Source organism: Eptesicus fuscus, chromosome 5 (assembly GCF_027574615.1).
Source record: "Eptesicus fuscus isolate TK198812 chromosome 5, DD_ASM_mEF_20220401, whole genome shotgun sequence".
Lineage (NCBI taxonomy): Eukaryota > Metazoa > Chordata > Mammalia > Chiroptera > Vespertilionidae > Eptesicus > Eptesicus fuscus.
The window spans coordinates 68,229,742-68,249,815 of record NC_072477.1 but is presented as its reverse complement, the minus strand read 5'-3'; the positions used below and the strand labels follow the sequence as shown (position 1 = coordinate 68,249,815).

The window sequence follows — 20,074 nt, the reverse complement described above, 5'->3', positions numbered from 1 at the left end:
AACTCCTTGCACAAGGTAAGTTATGCACAAAGCGGGAAATGTGGGTTCTCTGCCCCTCATTAACAGGGAGGCAGTGGATAAGCCACTTCCCCATTTGACAGAATAGCCGGCTAGATTTCTGAAAGCACACTCAGCTCTGAAGAGACATGGTAGCTTTAGCTATTTTGCATGCCCATCTGAATGCTTCTGTAGCCCTATCCTGACCGTTAGTTCTCCTCAAGGGGAGGAAGGAACAAGGATCAGATCTTTCTTGGCCTCCAGAGCTGCCGGGAAGAGGCACTGGAAATGCACTCTCTCAGGGCACAACTTGGGGCTGCAATGTGGGAGGCCTTTCCACTTTCACCTTAAAGATCACATTGTCCAAAGTCTGTCGATGGAAAAATAAAGGAGGTGTTTGTTGAGTTGTTGTTGAGTTGGTATTATGAAACATCGCATGTATCTATAAAGACGACGCTGCTGTGTTTATGAGGCGGTATATAAATGAGGTCACACTGGCACATCCTGGCTGTTTACAAACCGTGAGAGGTGGAGTCAGGCAGTGAAGCAAGTGGGTGAGATTCACTGGCAGGCTTCTCAAAGGTGTGTTTTTCTTTTCTTTCTTTTTTTTTTTGGGGGGGGGAGGGGAAGTTCCCTGCATGGTATCAATGTTTGAAGTATTTTTTCTGATGGATTGGAGCTTAAAGGTAGCTAGGGGAGGGAAAATGCAAAAGACAGACTATGAGGGCAATGAAGATGCTGGTTAAAATTGGGATTTGTAGGTGATAAGAAGTCAACTTGGGATCTGATAGATTATGATCAACTTATTTCCTCTACTTTCTTTTCTTCTGAGAACAGTTGCCTGGGGTTGGAGCACTTAGATATCTACAGCGGGTGGCTGGGCCTCCGCTAACTGGGCTAGGAGATGGGGAGGAAGGGTGTGTGGGATGTTGTAGACAGATTAAGGAGACCTTTCAGCTACCTGAGGACAGCCACCTTCTCTTATAAACATTTCCTCTCTTCTCATTGCTTCCTCTTTTGTATTTATCTAAGGCACTGAGGGCAACTTGCAGAAGATTTGCAGAGCTCTGCTTTTTCACTTCAGTTGCGAGCTGGACCTTGAAGGGTATTTGCCTTGTGGATACTGCGTTTACATCTGTTAGAGATGGAGACCTCACATTGCCTGTGGGGGAAGTTTGGGGACAAGGCAGGGAAGAACTCTTTCTTCTAGAGAATGCTTTGAAAATAACACAAAATCCACACGGGGAGTCCTGACTGCTCAGGATTGGTAAGTTTAGATGGCAGCAGCTGGTTCTGGGATACTTCAAATGAAAACCATGTGACCTTGTTGCCAATGTGGAATATACAAGATAAGAAAACACAATGGTCAACTAGTCTAAAGTGGGGGTAAGGCCCAGCTTCGTCTAAATCGAAAACCACAGTCATAGGAAGATGTCCTCTCCCACCTGGTGGGGATTTGCTTTAGTAGCATTCATGACACATGGCTATGAGCCTTCTTGAACAGTCGCTGTGATTAGAGACTCAACTACTGTTCAAGGTACCCCACTGAGCTGCTGTTGACAATATTCCTTTTTATATGGAGCTGAAAACTCTCTCCGGGAATGTCTAAATCTTGAGCTACACACACTCACGAAATCGATTCTCTCCTTCAAAGGACTAATATTATGCCACCATTTTTTGCCTCCCTTTTTCTTCTATACTAGAGGCCCGATGCACGAAATGTGTGCAAGGGGCTCGGCCCTCACCGCCGCGGCTTCATCTGGAAGGTCATCCAGTCTAATTAGTATATTACGCTTTTATTATAACAGATTCTTCATCATGAAGTCTATTTCCTAGGTCTGAACCCTCTCAGCTGCTCCTCAGTCTTCACTGACCTCCAGAACCTCCTCCTGGAGAAGCTCTGGATGGTCGGTGTCCAGCCTCAAGAGAGCTGAGCTGCAGGAACCAACGCCACGATGGGCCAGCCTAGTGCAGACGCCAGGGGGCTATGACCTCCCTTGAGCTGGGCAGTAAAGTGCTATTCTGGGTAGTTGATCTCAAAAATTATGTTCATTGAAAAAAGTTAGGCACAAAAGATCACAAATGGTCTGACTCCCTTTGTACGAAGTTTAAGTATGAGGAAACAAATCAGTGAAATCAGAAAGCGGTTTCTCTGGAGAGAAGGGGGGGAGGGTGGTTCCCTGGAAGGGGCACAAGGGAACCTCTGGGCATTGGAGATGCTCCTTGCTTTGCCTGGGGTAGTGGATAATGGGTGCGCAGTTGTCAAATCTCATCAAAATGATCATTGATCCATGTATCTTATCATATGCAGTTATACCTCCATGTACAAAAACCCTCGGATATTTTTCCTACAGCAAACCATCTTTTCCCCTCAAATGTTCTTTTCATTTGTTTAGCTGGAGGTATTTATAAGACAACAGAAGTGCCCTAAATGTATACCAAGAAGAGCAGCTGCCAGCGTTTCTATTGTTAGTCAATGGAGCATGCCTTCTCCATCCTGAGGTTCTACTTTTGTGTTTGAGAGAAAGAAATCTCAAGCACAAATAGCATTTGAATGCCAATTACCCTCACAAAAGCTAATTGTGCTTTGGTATTTTATTAAAACACAAGGATTATAAAGGGATTATAAAAACATCTTTATTAAACTAAAACAAGACTTAGGCGCCCTTGTAATGGGGAGAGCAGTGCCACGCCACTCAAACAGATGCTAATGAAATAAAAGCTACTGATAATGATAACTGCTAGGTTTCTTTATAGGGACTGCAGTGCAGAGTAGATCTTTTTTTTCCTTTGTAAAAAATTATTTTATTTGCCCTTGTTGGGTAGCTCAGTTGGTTAGCGCATCATCCTGATAAACAAGGTTACAACTTCAATCCCTGGTCAGGACACATACAAGAATCAACCAATGACTGCATAAATAAGTGGAACAACAGATCAATGTCTTTCTCTCCCTGCCCCAATTATCTCTCTCTCCCTCCCCTTCCTCTCTCTCTAAAATAAATAATATTATTTTTAATTTTTTTATTACAGTTTACATTTACTATTACTTTGTATTAGATGTAGGTGTAGAGCATAGTGGTCAGACAATCATTCACTGTAAAACCTTGATATAACAGGCTAATTTAGGCTAGGGGGTGTCCCTTAAAGCCAAAAGTCTGTTATGTAATAAAGTAGATTTTCCAAATACGTGTTAAAAAATTGACAAATTAAAATTAAGTATGTATGAAAAGTTCAATTGAACAGGAAAGTTTTCTATATGTATTAAACATTTTAAATTTATACTGAACAGGTAGTAAATGCATGCACTCACCAGTCACCTCGAGTAAACGGCTAGGGCATGGCTTAGCATGGGTGGGAACATCGGCAGGCGCGCATTAAAACTGCTGCAGAAAGTCACGCCCAGCAAAACAGAACCAAATACCGTAGGATGTCATGTGACCATGTGTTAATCATTCACTGAAATTGTTCACCAGCCATGACTCTTGAATTTAAATACATTAAATATGTATATTATAGTTGTAGATATGTAATGTTTATTTATATCAGCAAAATTACTACAGTGTTTTTTCCAATGTATGGCCTACTCAATAAAATTTGTTAAAAATAATAGTGAATCAATAGCAAAAAAAAATGGTTAAAAGCATTTTAAAACTAACAGGGTGTTAATTTTCACAAATGACATATGAACCGGTACGCAAAGTCAAGGGTTTACTGCACTTTAGAAAGTGTTCTCCCTGGTACTTCTAGTGCCCAACTTGCACCATGCATAGTTATTACAATATTATCAACTGTATTTTCTATGCTGTACTTTACTTCCCCATCACTACTTTGTAACTGCCAATCTGTATTTCTTAATCCCTTCACCTTTTTCAGCCAATCCCCTAACATCCCTCCCCTTTGGCAACCATCAGTGTGTTCTCTGTATCTATGAATCGGTTTCTGTTTCGTTTGCTCATTTATATTGTTCTTTAGATTCCACATGTAATTGAAATCATATGGTATTTGTCTTTCTCTGACCGACTTATTCACGTAGTCATTCATCTAGGTCCATCCATGCTATTGTAAATGGAAGCAGCTCAAGTGCCCATCAATAGACCAGTGGATAAAAAAAGCTGTGGTACATATATACAATGGAATATTACTAGGCCATAAAAAAGAATGAAATATTTTCACTGGAGACAGAGTAGGTCCTTTTTAAAAGCAAATATTTCAATACTTTTCTCTCTACTATTTCTGACTTTACTCAGAATTTGAACATTACCGCAACTCACCAAAGCAGCAAGAAACAGGTTTTCCAGCAACAGAAAGAACTCCCTTTTCAGTCAATAATTGGAATCATTCTCATAGTCACCCAAAACAGGATAAAAAAAAACAAGGTCACTCCATAGCCCTAGTCTCACCACAAGGAAAACATGAGGCAAATGCCAATATAGGGGCATCCTATGACCTACCTGACCAGCACTCATCAAAACCGTCCACATCGTCAGAAATAAGGACCATGGAAGAAACCACCACAGCCCAGAGCAGCCTAAGCAGACACCACAACTAAATACAATGTGGTCCCCGGATGAGACCCTGGAGCAGAAAAACTCGGGGAAAATGAAGGAGACCTGAATAAAACATGAACTTCAATGAATAACTATGCATAAATATTGGTTTATTAATTATAACAGATGTGCCATACTCATGTAAGATGTTAATGACAGGGGAAACTGAGTGAGCGGTATATGGGAACCCTCCTTACTATCTTCTTGATATTTCGGTAAAGCTAAAATAAAGTCTAAAAAAAGTAGGTTACTAAACAGCTTGTATATCATGGAAAAAAATCAATAAGATTACAAACAAAAGGTTATCAGGTTTATATATCCTCATGGTGGGATTAAAGGTTTTTAAATAAATGGGGAAAAAAAAGCCATGGAAGAAAGTGTCACAACCTGAACCCTTTGGGAAGGGCGGTATTCGCCGCACACACGCTCTGACTATGTCTTGTCTACCACCTGATGCTGACAAGATTGAGTTTTCATCCCCAAATCAAATGCTCCATCTTGGTCAGCATTCTGTAATGTCAGTCTTTTTGGTAACTGTCATTTTACTGGGTATGAAATGGTGTCTCATTGTGGTTCTAATTTGCATTTTTTTCTAATGACAATTGATGTTATTAGCAGCTTTTTATGCATAATGGGGCATTTGCAGGTTTTCTTCTGCAAAGCTCTTCCATCTGAGCACCCAGCCTCTCCTTCCATCGTTGGATGCCACGTCTGAATCCTAGGTTGGGTGCAATAACTGGGCAAGGAATGGGTCTTGGATTTTTATTGGGGCAGGTGCCCTCAGCCTCTTGATCCCCCATTTTTGGTTTACGTTGAGGGTAAGGTGCAGCGTGTCTTCGTTGAATCCCATGTGCTTTGCCTCTAAGGGGTGCTGTGTTCTAGTAACTATTTCCATAACTATCTTGGCCAGGCCCGCTGCTGTTACTCCAACCTACCACTCATTATGATAATTAGATCCATCTGATTTCTGATGGGCACCACCATCTGGCCTCTGTTTTGGGGGTCGGGTGGGGCTCCTATCATCTCTATCACTATCAGTAAACTTAGTTTCCACCGTCATAGTGGTCTACAAGGAGGGGCACCACTGCACTCAGTACTCTCAGGGCTCCCCTGCAAGGTGCAATCATTTAGTGGGTACTCTGGCCTAGCACAGCATCCCTACTCCAGCAGCCCCCTTCTTGGAGCCTTTCAGTCCTTTCCTCCAGCATCTGCTCTGGTAATTGTGGCATTTCACTTTCACTTCTAGGGACCACTGCTTTTTTCATGCATCCAGGAAACAGCTTAGTAGCAAATATGTTCCATTTCTTGGCGTCCTTGCCAGGATATTGAAATCTGTATTTCAGAAGCGAACTCCCAAATGAATAAACTTCCTCTTATTCCATATTATGTTCCAGCTTCCTTGATCATGTGCCCTCAGGATCCAGTCCTTGTTAGGCAAGTCTGGGGCTCCTGTGGAGGTGGAGTCCCTTTTCTTCCTCATCAGGCCCAGCATGTCTGCAGCTGGGTGAGGTTGCAACTTAATCCTAGTCATAGGCCAAGTAGGTAAGGGGTGAGGTAGAGGCCTCTGCATTGTCTTTAAGCAAAGGAGAGGTCCTAGATCTTCGTGGGAGAGGTGGTTCATTTCTCCAGGCTCAGAGGGGTTAGAGGAATCTGGAAATTAATTCAAGAGTCTGGGGGAAATCAGTCCAGACAATCCATTCCATGGGTCAGGATTCATATTCTCCAATCAAATTCCTGCCTTGATTGAGAGTTTTAACCTTCACTGGCCTGGATCTGGCCTGGGCCTCCACTTTCCCTGCCCTCCCTCTGCAGGGGAGGAAAGCTGCTCCATTTGCCTCCAAGGCAAACCTCTGGCTTTGTCACTTGGCTTTCAAGTGCCTGTTAGTTGCTCTCAGCTGTTAGTTCAGCAATGCATATTCTTTTTGTAGCATTTCAACAGAGTCAGAAAATTACTCCTTCTCCGATACTTTTCTAAAACCAAACACATAGAACCCGCTATTGCCTCCCCTTCCTCCTGTGCACTAACCTGGTGCACCACCAGCAGGTTTAATCATTCCATCTGGGGCTGTCTGTGCTCCAGCTGCCCGCGGGGATGGGGGCCCCATTGCCAACTGGCTGGTGAGCGGCTGGCTCCTCCATCATCGCCTGCTTTCTTGGTCCACTCCTGGCACCCGCCTTGAAGGCCAGGTTCTCTGGGAAGCTGACTCTGGGGTGAAGCTCAGTGTACAGGATGTGGATTAGGGAGTGTCCCTGGGACCAGTGTCCACAGAAGGGAAGAAGAGAAAGCAGACTTGGGCAGTGGGAGAGTCACTCAAATTTTCATATTACAAGAATTACACGATCATTGCAGAAAACTTAGAAAATAAAGAGAAACCAAAAGAAGCAAAAGTCCCCCCAAATCCTAACCTTTGGATTGAGGAATATGTTTTATATGTTCTTATGTAAATATTCATAATCCCCTTTTTAAGAAATGGTGTCTACACTGTAGCTAATGTTCCGTACCTACTCTTCTCACTCAGATAGATACAGGCATACCTGGTCTTACTGTGCTTCCCTCTATTGTGCCTCATAGATCCTGTGTTTTCTCTGCCTGCAAAAGGATGATGACTCACTCTACTGTGATCCTCACTTCATTGTGGTGGTCTGGAAGGCAGCCGCAGTATCTCCGAGGTATGCCTGCCCTGTGAACACTGTTCTATGAAGTGAATACAAATCTCTTTTGTTATGTTAATGGCTGCAGAGAGAAGCTGGAGAGCGTGTGCCTAAGAGGGCAGCCTCTGGGGCCAGACTGCCTGGGGCCATGGGAGGGTAGCTCCACCTTTGCCAGCCTTAAGACCTGGGATGAGGGAGTGAGCTTCAGTTTCATCACCTGTGAAGTGCTGATGGTACCTGTCTCTTGGGAGGATGAGATTACATATGCAAAATGTTACATAGAGAGCCTAGCGTCCCGTGAGTGCTGTGTAGGCAGTGGCAGGCCTTTGTATGAAACACCGTTATTTCTTTAGCCCAAATCCCTACTTTTTGGTATTTTTTCTGAAATAGCGTTGTAATGAATACCCTTCTTTCTCAGGGGAGGGTCAGCGACACTTAGTTGCCTATTTCCACAGATAAATGCCTAGAATTAAAATTACTGTATGAAAAGGTAAGTGCATTAAAACAAAACAAAACAAAAAAAACACCACTTTGGTATTTTTTGCCAGAGAAGCCAATCTGAATGTTGCACTGTTTCCAGAACCGGCAGTATTGCATGAGTGCCCATTTCCTACATTGTCTGCAACACAAGTATTACCATTCATGTAAAGCGCTTTGTCCGTCTGCTAGGTGCAACTGAGGTTCCAACTTATATTTAATTACTAGAGGTTGAGTTTTTTTCAGAGTTTCCTTGGTCAATTCCACTTCTTTTGTCAACTGGCTACTTATGGCCTTTGCCTATTTTTCCAAGGGGTGATACTTGATGAATTTGCAGCAACTCTTTCTATATTAAGGCTACGGCTATATACTTTGCAAGTCTAAATACAAAACTGGTTTGTGAAACTTGCGTTTAATATTAAAGTTTGAGTTAGGTGGTAAAGCTATGCTTGATATGAAAGACCAATGAGTTTTTAGAAACCCTTTTTGCACGGACTAGTGAAACTAGGTGAAGGGTGAATGCGTGTTCTTTCTACTATCTTTTTTTCTGTAAGTGTGAAATTATGTCAAAACAAGAAATTCCCCTCTCCCCCCCCCCCCCAAAAAAAAAAAAAGAATAACTGAAAAGGCAGCCAACTGGTAGGATACTGATGCCTGGTTAGCCAACCACTAAATACCTGACAACTCTCTTTCGTTATGTTTGTGGCAGCTAAAAATAGAGAGACCGTATAGCCATCACTGTGGCCAGCTCCAGACATCAGTCTGTGAGTTACTCCTGCTGAGACCAGCTGCCCAGAGTTCTGCTCTCTCGGGCCTGACCCTGGGCCTGCTGGAGCAATCATGCCCTTCTGTCTGTTATCACGTGCTCGGTATCCTGCCTGCAGTGGTAAGAAATGGTCACCGTACCTAGCCTCTTGGCTTAGGAGGCTCCCCTTCCTTCTCACCGGTCTCAGGAGGGTTGGAGGTAGCAATCCATCCTCACAAGTCTGTGTTTCCCGTGCAAAGACCCGCTGACTTAGAGAAAAGAGACCTCACTCTTACTTCCATCTAGAAAGTGAGTACTCGGTCATGCTGCAGAAATGCATTGCCTCCCAGATCTCTGTGGCTTACTTCAGTAAAGATTCATGCTGCCTATCCAACACGAGCAGTGGAAGTCTGGGTCAAGCGGCATGGAGAGCAGTGAAGGCTCTGTTCCACGGTGGCCCCTCAGGGGCTCCGGCCCACAGAGCTCTCCCGTCCGCCATGTCACCAGCCACCACAGAAAGGAGAGACACATGGAGATACTATACTCGCTGTCCTCTGCTTTGCTCTGAAGGGTCAGCCGTGATTTGCATTCATATCCCGTTGCCCTGACCTAGCCACAAGGACCCACCAAGTGCAAGGTGGCTGGAGAAGGTGGAGACGCCCATAGAACGTGGGGAGCTTTGCTGTCTCTGCCCACTCCAAGCACCAGCCTCAGGACACTTCCTCCCAGCACTGTACCTTAGCTGTTTGTAATATTTTGTTTAATGTCTGCCTTGCTGGATTTGGAATTGGGTGTGTGGGGGGCTCTCCTTTTTGTTCACCGCTGGTATCTGGCACCAGTACACCAATGGAACTGTGACCTCTAATGCCACCTGGTGGCAGTATACGTACATTGCAGGAGCTGTTCCTTTTCCATTACGTACTAAGGACGCAGACTTCAATTCTTTTTAGGGGATGCGAGTGGGAATGTGGGGAAGTGGAAAGGAGTGTTAGAAAATGAGAGATGTTTCAAGATGTCAGTAGAAAAGTGCTCTGGAGTGAGGATGTCTGTCCACCACAGAGTAGTTGTTTGATCAGTCTGACCCACTCCAGTTTACCCCCTCTTCAATTTGGCCGGCGAGAGGGCTTTGGATGTAGCCTGGGTGTTCAGAGTTGTTAGGAGACAAAATCAGCTCTTCAGGATCCAAAACTGAAAACATCCAAGGGAAAGAATGACCCTAAACTTGGAGATTTCTGAGACGCTCCAGGCCAGCTCTATCTGCGACTGCTGTGCCAGATGCAAGCTAATGACCCTGGGGGCAGATGAAGGGTTTGAAAGAGCAAAGCTTAATTGAAGGTAATGGTGGCAGACAGGAAGGCAGGGAGCACGGTAATGGAAGGAGTGCATTAGTGAGGTTTCTGCGCCAGCACCCTCTACCCACAGACTGGCTCCTCCCCGTGAGCGGGCCCTCGCTCTGCAGAACCATTCACTCCCCAGCGTGCCCCATTATGTGCTCAGCGAGAGGGAAACTGAGGTGCCCACTTGCTGGCTTTGGGGAGGAGGAGCCGAAGGCAAATACATTTGCCAGAAAATCAGAAACAAACTAGAACTAGTTAAGCCAGGAGGCCAGCAGGAGGAGGCAGGGCACCCTTTGACTGCACAGCAGGCTGGGAGGCTGCTTGGTTTGTGAGTGTCTGAGGCGCTGAATGCAGAGAAGGTCGTGAACAAAGCATTGCAAACATACAGGGGGGGGGGCGGGGAGAGGGGGCAAAGTAGGCTTGCAGTGGGCTGTACGAGAAATGCAGAGTTTATTCTTGTATTATTATTCATTAATTACTAGAGGCCGGTGCATGAAAATCCGTGCACTGGAGGGGGTCCCTCAGCCTGGCCTGCCCGTCTCACAGTAGGGGAGCCCTCAGGGGATGTCCTACTGATGGCTTAGGCCTGCTCCCAAGCTGTAGTCTGGCCTCCCTCTGCAGGAGGCAACCGGCCGGTCAGGGGAAGGTAACACCTCCATCACGCCTGTGCTGCTGTCACTGCCGGCCACCCTGGCTGCCTGAGCCTTGGCCTGGCCCTCATTGCCTGAGCCTCGGGCTCTTGCAGTGGCAGCTTCCATCTGTGGTCTGCCTGAGCCTTGGGCCCTCCCAGCGGTAGCTGCCATCCCTAGGCTTGCCTGAGCCTTAGGCAGCTGCTACGGCTTTGTCTGGAAGGATGTCCGGAAGACGTCTGCTCTAATTAGCATATTACCCGTTTATTAGTATAGACTAGAGGCCCGGTGCACGAAATTTGTGCACGGGGGGGGGGGGGGGTGATGTCCCTCAGCCCAGCCTGCACCCTCTCCAATCTGAGACCCCTCGAGGGATGTCCAACTGCTCCTTTAGGCCCAATCCCACCGGGCTCCCAACTGCTGGCTCCTAACTGCTTGCCTGCCTGCCTTCCTGATTGCCCCTAACCGTTTTTGCCTGCCAGCCTGATCACCCCTTAACCACTCCCCTGTCAGCCTGATTGATGCCTAACTGCTCCCCTGCCAGCCTGTTTGCCCCTAACTTCCCTCCCCTTTAGGCCTGGTCAACCCTAACTGCTCTCCCCTGCAGGCCTGGGTCCCTCCCAACTGCCCTTCCCTGCAGGCCTGGTCACCCCCAACTTCTCTCCTCTACCAGCCTGGTCACCCCTAACTGCCCTCCCCTGCAGGTTTGATCGCCCCCAACTTCCCTCCCTTGCAGGCCTGGTCCCTCCCAACTGCCCTCCCCTGCTGGCCTGATCACCCACAACTACCCTCCTTTGCAGGCCTGGTTCCTCCCAACTGCCCTCCCCTGCTGGCCATCTTGTGGTGGCCATCTTGTGTCCACATGGGGGCAGGATCTTTGACCACATGGGGGCATCCATCTTGTGTGTTGGAGTGATGGTCAATCTGCATATTACTCTTTTATTAGATAGGATAAAGGCCTGGTGCATGGGTGGAGGCCAGCTGATTTGCCCTGAAGGGTGTCCCAGATCAGGGTGGGGTTCCCTTGGGGCATGGGGCAGCCTGGGCGAGGGGCCTATGGTGGTTTGCAGGCCAGCCATGCCCCCCGGCAACCCAAGTGGAGGCTCTGGTATCTGGGGTTTATTTATCTTCTACAATTGAAACTTCGTAGCCTGGAGTGGAGCCAGGCCTTCTGTTCGCTCCATGTGGCAGCCATTTCTGTTGGGATTTATGTATCTTCTATAATTGAAACTTTGTAGCCTGGAGTGGAGGCCTAGGCCGGCCAGGGCTGCAGAAGCTTGGCTTCCTCCACTGCTGGGGGCAACCATAACCTCCTGCTCTTCCAGCTCTGTGGCTGCCGCCATTTCTGTTGGGATTTATTTACCTTCTATAATTGAAACTTTGTAGCCTTGAGTGGAGGCCTAGGCTGGCAAGGGCAGGCGGAAAACTTGGCTTCCTCCATTGCCGGGGAAACCCAAGCCTCCCTCCTGCTCTCTGTGGCTGGAGCCATCTTGGTTGGGTTTATTTGCATATTTGCTCCTGATTGGCTGGTGGGCATGGCTTGTGGGCATGGCTTGTGGGTGTAGCGGAGGTATGATCAATTTGCATATTACTTTTTTATTAGATAGGATTATACTATTCTCCATACAAACAACTGTAAAGCTACTTCTGCCCCACCATGTATATGTTTTGCAAATACCTGTTCTAGAAATAATAATAATAATAATAATAATAATAATAACTATGAGAGAACGTTCACTGAGGTGACAGACTCTTTGGAATCAAGGAGGACAATCTTGAATTTTTAATGAATAGCTTCTGTTTGTTGAATACTTTGTAGGTGCCAGGTCCCGGGCTAAGTGCTTCTGTATGATTTACCCCTCAAAGCTCATGGGTACTCTGTGAGGCAGATGTTGCTATGCTCCCCAACTCACGGAGGAGAAGTGAGCGCGAGAAGGCTCTATAACTTGCCCAAAGTCCTGTGGCAGGAGGGGTGGGCCAGGGCAGCACGCTGGGTCTTCTGTATCTGGAGTCCAGGGCTTTCACGGCGGGTTTGTGTGACCACCACTCCGTTCAATCCAGTACCCGAGTCCTAGTTCCCAGATTCTAGCCTCACCAGTGTTCCTAGTGATTCGCTGTCTCTCAATGCTGCCTTCCCTGCTTTTCCCTTGCCTAGCTGGTGATAGAGAGCCATAATCAACATCAGCAAAATATATTTATTCCACTGTGTGGGGGCTTGGGGGTGGGGACGTAGCCATGTATAAAGGAGGGGCCCACTGTCCCTAGAGGAAGTGATATATTTGGCTAACCAAGGTTTTGCATGGCTATTCTTTCTGACCCTTGATTGCCACTCCTCCTCCCTCCCCTCCCCCACCCCAACAATCTTTTTTTGGCCCCACCCACACTTCAAAGAACCCAGAGGGAAGGTCAAAGGCCCCCTAGCCACCCTTTCCTGTGAGAAGGTTCTTAGAATTGTTCAAAGGATGTACCCAGCGTTATAGGGTATCGCTGAGGATCTCAGACGCCAAATTGATACCTTCTTCAATGAGATGCTTTAAACTTGTTGAAACTCAGTTTGTGAAGATTAATTTTTTTTTTCTTCTGACCTCGACAGGGAAAGTGCAAAAGGCAATTCAGAGCGAGAAAGGTCAGGGAGGCTCTGAATTTTCTCTCTTGTGTGCGAATAAACAGTTGCATTCACAAGCGTGGGAAGGCTGAGGGTGGCAGAGCTTGTCTGCTGCGCCGTGGAGAGCGTGCACAGAGGTGAGTGTGGAAGCAGAACCCAGAGAGGTGATGGTGGGCAGCGGTCTCTGTATTTCCAGCTCCGGGTGAGTGTGCCCAGCCTGGCAGATCTCTTTGGAGTCAAACACTGGCTCACTGTTAGGGACAGAGCTCGGGACCGGAAGTTGGAAGATTAGGGCACAGGTTTTGCGTTGACCCCCACGATCTATAATCCTAGACATATCACTTAACTTCTTGGCCTTTGTTTCCTTATCCATAAAATGGAGTGATAGTGCTGTTATCTTGTCTCATGGGTTTTGTTAACTATGTCAATCAAAAGTAGTAAATTATTTTGAAATATTCTAGTCAAAGGTCTAAGTAACAAGTACATCTGATCATATTAAAACTCGTTTTAAAATCCTTGGCTCACAGGTTAGTGCCGTCGGTCAGCCTGGCACACACATTTCTTTACCAACCAACTGCAAGGTCAGGTCCCTCCATGCCCAGGCGCTGCCCTGTGCGCCCACTCCCCACATCTCGCTGGATGTGTAACTATCAAACAGGCTGTTTCCTCTGCGGCCACCCACGCCCTAAGTTTCCTCGTTTGCTCTGGAGCTGAGCGCTGGGTTTATATCTCCCTCCTCAGAGCTCTGAATTCTGAGTGAACTTACTTAGCTTATTTGAGCTTCAGTTTCCTCATCTACAAACTGGGAACACAGTAGTCCACCCTTATTTGTGGGAAACATGTTTCAAGACCCCTGGAAAGTGTGTGAACCCACGGCTAGGTACCTAATCCTACATATACTATGTTTTTCCCTATGCACACATCTCTACGATAATATTTCCCTTATAAATTAGGCACAGTAAGGGATTAACAATAACAAAATAGAACAAAGATAACAATATACATAAAGAAAGGCATGTAAATGTGGCCTCTCTCTGACTGATGTGGCAACTGAGGGCTACCAGGTGACCAACAGGTGAATGGCATATATTGGGGTCCTCCAAAATGCATACACACACTTTGAGTAATTATAAAGGCAGTGTTTATTAAAATACATTTCATTTTCAAAATTGAGCTGTCAGCTGTTAAAGTGTGTATATATATTTTTGGGGGACACCTCGTATGCAGGGATGATTTACGCTCTGGGTGGGATGGAGCGGGATGGCGTGAGATTTCATCACGCCACTCAGAACGGTGGGCAATTATGAATTAATGGTTTATTTCTTGAATTTTCCAGTTAATATTTTTGGACCACAGTTGACCATGGGTAACTGAAACTGCTGGACAGCAAAACGTGGATTAAGGGGGACTACTGTAATAATAATTCCCAGTGCAGCTAGAGAGGAGGGGAGCACAGTTGTTACCCCAGATACAACTATTGTGAAGACTTGGATGACAGGACATGAGAGGAAGCAGTGAGGAAACGAGGTCTTCAAAATGCATTTGAAACACTAGTGATCAGAACGCGAGATAAAAGAGCAGAGGGTCACAAGACAGGGCCTTTCTGTAACGTGTTCACACTCCCGGACGGCTGGACCCGGCCAGGCTTCCAATGTCTTTTCCAGACCCGCTGACGTGAGGGTTAAAGGAGAGAGAGTTCCTGCAGCATTTGGTACCGGGCTTGATACACAGAGTTCAATAAACATGAGTTATGACTATTATTTCCTTATGCAATTGGTTCTTTCATCAATGTTCTCATGGTGCTTTATGCATGATTTATCATGTCACTCATTTTGGGGAAGTTGCTTACCTTCTATTGCACCTCAGTGTCTTCATCCATAAGAGGGGAATAATAACAGTACCAGGCTCTGGTGGTGCTGGGAAGACTAACTGAGATTATATGTCAACGTACTCAAACGCTAAGTGCCCAAAAGGTATGGCTGTTGCAGTCATTTGTTGTAGGGGAATCAGGCCACGAAGTAAGAGTGGCTGGGCCTAGTAAACACCAGGTAAATTTAAGCACATTCGAGAACAAATATGTTAGGGTCTGGAGAACTGCAGCCGCTGATGGTCAGCGTCTGATTCACGGGCATCCACATGGGTGCTAGTTTAGGGCACGGCGGCAAGGGGCCTGTGGGTTGTGAGCGTTTTGTGCCTTGCTTGTCTCCCGGGTTTGACTAGGAGGTTTGTGGAGAAGCAGGAGAATTTCAAATGTAAAGGTAGTGAAGAATATTACAGTCATACACCCAGCACAGATGAGAGGTTGCACCAGCCTTCCCTCTTGTTGTGAAATTGCGTGTGGATGGAGGACGTTGGAAGAGATGCCGTTTCTAAAGGGCATACCAAAAAGAATAAAGATGTGGGTCCTGGTATTCAATGGCGCCCCTCCAATGACCTAGAGTTAGTGTGGTCAGAAAGAAGAAATATCGGGGAGTGTGTTGACATCTATCTAACTCAAAACATGCCTGTGGATTAAGGAAGTGAGCTGAGGCCTGAGGGGGAACATGCTCTTCTCAACCAAAGCCATTTGGTTTCTCAAGCCCCCTCTTGTGGCTCACCACCTTTCCACGAGTCTGCCTTTGATTTCCCTCTTTTTGAACAACTTCCCTCTGGAGGCAACCCTGGGAGAAAGAAACTCAGAAAATCAGGCCAGGCCCCGGGCTGTGGAGGTGAACAGAGACAAAGGGAAGAACTTGCTGCTCCGTACAGGAAGCTACAGCTTTAGGAGTCATGGAGGGTGTGAGGCCAGACCAGCGCTTACTGACAATCCATTTTGATCCGCCTCCGTCTTGGCCACCTTTCTGTATTCACAATGCAGCCCAGTCAAGGGTCCTTAAAGGTAAAAGGGAGCAGAAAGGGCTTTCTTCTCAGATCTCGGATGGGTGCTCTAAGTAGAAAGGTAAACTCGAATTTCGTTCCCTCAAAGAGCTCTTTTCCATAGGATTTGGTCTGATTTGTAAGGGAACAAGCCAAGAGCCAGAGCAACCTTAGCTCAGGGTTTCTGACCTTCTCAAAGCCGGGCGATGTGCAGGGAGATCCGTTTTATGTTGGTCTTAGCCCAAAGTCGGAAAGCATGGTGGTGAATGGGACCCAGAAGGGAGGTCGGAGGTGGGTTACTTACTGCCTGGGGAACAGGAGAAAAAGTGCTGGCAATTTCTATTCTGGAAGCAGCTTCCTCTGCAAGGAGGCAAGACCGCACTTGTACAGGCTTTCAGAGGGAAGGACAGTAGTGGGGTGCACCTGAGGATGCAGCCGTGGGAAGTAGGGCCAGCGTGGGGGCCTTGCGGCAGTGTTTAGATGAGGGTGTTTGGCACTTTGGCGTTTCACGCACCCAGCGTTAGGGAAAGCCACTACGAAGCGAGGAGCTAAGCCTTCCCATCAGGCAGCCACTTCACCCCCCAGCAAAGTGTAAAAAGCACATTTTCCTCGTGTGAGTGCACATGTGAAACCATCAGGGGAAAGGATGCGTGAAAAAATAGCAAGCAGCAAGTCGATGTTTTTTACAGAATAGCAGACTGGTAATTGCAGACCAAAAAGCTTTTTCCTCCGCAGAGCCTGCACACTAATGCAGGCATTGTTCCTCCTCAGACACCCTCCTCCCCGAGCATTAGTGCCTCAGAACACTTACACCTATTAGGGTGTCATCATCACAGCGCTTGACAAAGCCTCCAAATTATACCTTTTATACTTCTGTTATTCTTTCATGCCACAAAGTCTCATGCTGTGCGTTAACTTAAGGCAATTAACTTTATCAAAAGAAAAGACAGACTAGCCTTGACTTTTCTCTTTCCCGAGGCTGAAATCGCCGGATCACTCTGCTGGTAGCACCCTCAAGCGCCACCTTCAGGCCGTTCCTCAGCACTGCTGTGGACATTTCTAGCCATCTCAACTTTGTGAGCTGAACCATGCAATCCCCATCCTTAACCCTTTGCACTCACTTGCTTTTTTCTCGATTCCTTTATTCTATTCGGGATTTAATTTTTTAAATACCCCAGATTTTACAAAGCGCAGCAGTAGAATAAAAAACTGGAGTTTCTTTTCATACAAACTTATTTATTTGGATTTTTTTTTATATTTCAAATCATTGATACATTCAAAGAGTATAAAAAGAGTTGCTACCGATGCTAACCTTGTCGAGTCACACTCGACATCCGAGTGCAAAAGGTTAAGGGATATGGTACAAGAACCTTCCAAGAATTCTGGAGACTCCTTTTCACTGGAGACTTGATTATTTTATAACTAGGGGCCCAGTGCACAAATTCGTGCACCTTGAAAGGAACTGTGGGCCACGAGAGGCTGCGGTGGGCACACGGGCGGGTCTCGGCCTATCCTCCGCGTCCCCACCTGGTCCCTCCTGCTGAGGTCCCCTGTCTGTCAGCAGCCCCACTCGCCGCTGCTCCCATGCACTGACGGCGTGGAGCGATTGGGGCCCGTGCCAGCAGCTGGTGAGAGCAGGACCATCGGGTGCCAGCAGCGAGCAGCGGCTGCCATCCCGATTGCCCCTCAGGATCAGGGGAGGTGGAGAAGCCCTGAGGGGCGATTGGGGCCAGCAGCCGCTGCTCACACCTGCTGATGGTGCTGAGCGATTGGGGCTGGCGCTGGGCTCCAGCAGCGGGTGCGAGCAGTGGCTCTGGCACTGGCAGCAGGTGCGAGCACCTGGTGGGACAATGGCATGTGGGAGCAAAGAATTTTCAGTAATCAACAGAGGCTCGCCCTGATGACAGCGACCGGCGCCCCGCCTTGGTCTGGCACCCCTGCTCACCTGCTCCAATATCCTACCACAGCTGATGCCCACCATGTTCCGTGCTCTGCCACCTGCTGCTGACGCCTGCCATGTTCTGCATACGCCCCCTGGTGGTCAGCACATGTCATAGCGACCGGTTGTTTGGTTGCTCAGTTGTTCCCCGTTTGGTCTATTTGCATATTAGGGTTTTATATATATAGATGACTAAGTAGAAAAGGCCTTTTACATGTTTAATTTGGAGGCTTCAAATGGAAAATGACTAGACTGAGGACTTGATTCAGTTGAAAAACTGGTTGGACTTATTAGTCACTCATGTTACTGGCTAAATGATTGGATTTATTACATATTTAATTAAAATCCAAGGCAATACACATTTCTTATTTTAGCTATTAATTTTAATACCTTTCCAAACTTCAAACTTGGCCTGTATCTCCAATTTTATTATTTTAAAACTAAAAGCTGGCAATTCCCTATCTAGATAATATTCTTCTTCATTTCCAAGAATAAGTAAAAGAAAAAGATAAGTCAAGGTAATTTATCATAATCTCAACAAACTACCTTTCGTTAGTTGAAAACTGGGTAGGTCTGAATTTGCAAAGGAGGATGGAGATCATATGCATTCAAAAGAAAAAGGACTGTTATATATGTGAAACTTCTTTTTCATAAACCTAATGGTAACCACATACACATAAAATGCCCAAACTGAGACACATAGCTTAAAAAAGAGGAAAGAAGTATGGAATACCTCCAACAAAAATAACAGACAAAAGCACAAATAAAAGAACCAATGGAGACACAGAGCTACCAGAAAAAAAAAAAAAAAAAAAAAAGATAGAATGGCTATAGGACATCCTCATACATCAATTATTACCCTAAATATAAATGGGCTGAATTCACCAAGAAACAGACACAGAGGAACAGAGTGGATCAAAAATCAAAACCCAACCATATGCTGCCGTCAGGAGACCCATCTGAGCTGCAAAAATAAAGCTACACTCAAAGCGAAAGGGCGGAAAGTGATTCTCTAAGCAAATGACATCCACAGAAAAGCAGTTGTAGCCATATTTATATTTGACAAAATAGATTTCAAGATAACAAAGGTAACAGGAGATGAAGATAGACCTTTTATACTGATAAAGGGATACTGCATGAAGAAAACATAATACTCAATATAGTATATGCATCCAATCAGGGAGCCTCGAAATATATAACAAACCACTCACAGAACTAAAGAGGGAACAGATCAAAACACAATCATAGTTGGGGATCTTAATACTCCATTGAGAGCTCTAGACAGATCATCCAAACAGAAAATCAAAAAAGAAATATCAGCCTGAAATGACACATTAGACCAAATGGACATAATTCACATTTACATAGTCTTTCATCCCAGGACATCAGATAATACATTCCTCTCTAGTGCACATGGAACATTCTCAAGGACAGACCATATGTTGGGTCACAAAACTAGCTTCAATAAATTCAAGGAGATTGAAATTATACCAAGCATATTCTCTGACCACAATGCTTTGCTTTTTTTTTTTTTTTTAACTCCCCACCCAAGGATATTTTTTCCATTTACTTTTTAGAGAGAATGGAAGGGAGGAAGGAGCGGGAGAGAGAGAGAGAGAGAGAGAGAGAGAGAGAGGTTGACATGGATTGGTTGCCTCCCACTTGTGCCCTGACTGGGGCTGGGGATTGAACCTGCAACCAAGGTACGTGCCCTTGACCAGGAATTGAACCTGCTACCCTTTGTGGACTGATGCTCTAACCACTGAGAAAACTGGCCAGTGCTGATCACAATACTTTGAAATTAGGAATCAATTACAAAAAGGAAGTAAAGAAACCCACAAATATGTGGTGATTAAATAACATACTAATGAAAAATAACGGGGTCAAAGGAGAAATAAAAGGTGAGATCAAAAGATATAGAGAGACAAATGAGAATGACAATATGACATATCATAGTTTCTGGGATGCAGCGAAAGCAGTAATAAGAAGGAAGTTTATATCATTACAGGCCTTTCACAAGAAATGAGAGAAATCCTATGTAAACTGCCTAACATCACATCTTTAAAAACTATAAAAAGAAGAACAAAAGCAACCCAAAGTCAGCAGAAGAAAGGAAATAATAAAAATCAGAGCAGAATTGAATGAAATAGAGAACAAAAAGACTACATAAAAAATTAATACAAGAAAAAGCTGGTTTTTTTTTTAAATAAAATTGACAAACCCCTGGCTAGATTCACTAAGGAAAAAAGAGAAAAGACTCCTGTAAACAAAATCAGCCATATGATTATGA

General features: G+C 45.7%; 1 long non-coding RNA gene across 3 annotated transcripts; it reads left to right on the top strand.

Moving 5' to 3' along the window:
- The first annotated feature begins 495 nt into the window (after positions 1–495).
- Positions 496–14,702, top strand: LOC129149161 (uncharacterized). Of its 3 annotated transcripts, XR_008556141.1 has the most exons (5): positions 496–579; positions 1,030–1,264; positions 7,117–7,214; positions 12,978–13,126; positions 14,326–14,353. It is a non-coding gene; the product is annotated as an uncharacterized LOC129149161 (long non-coding RNA). The 3 variants fall into 3 exon arrangements; XR_008556143.1 differs by lacking the exon at positions 12,978–13,126 and having other exon boundaries at positions 14,326–14,702; XR_008556142.1 differs by lacking the exons at positions 7,117–7,214; positions 12,978–13,126; positions 14,326–14,353 and adding an exon at positions 4,245–4,879.
- Positions 14,703–20,074: the final 5,372 nt, after the last annotated feature.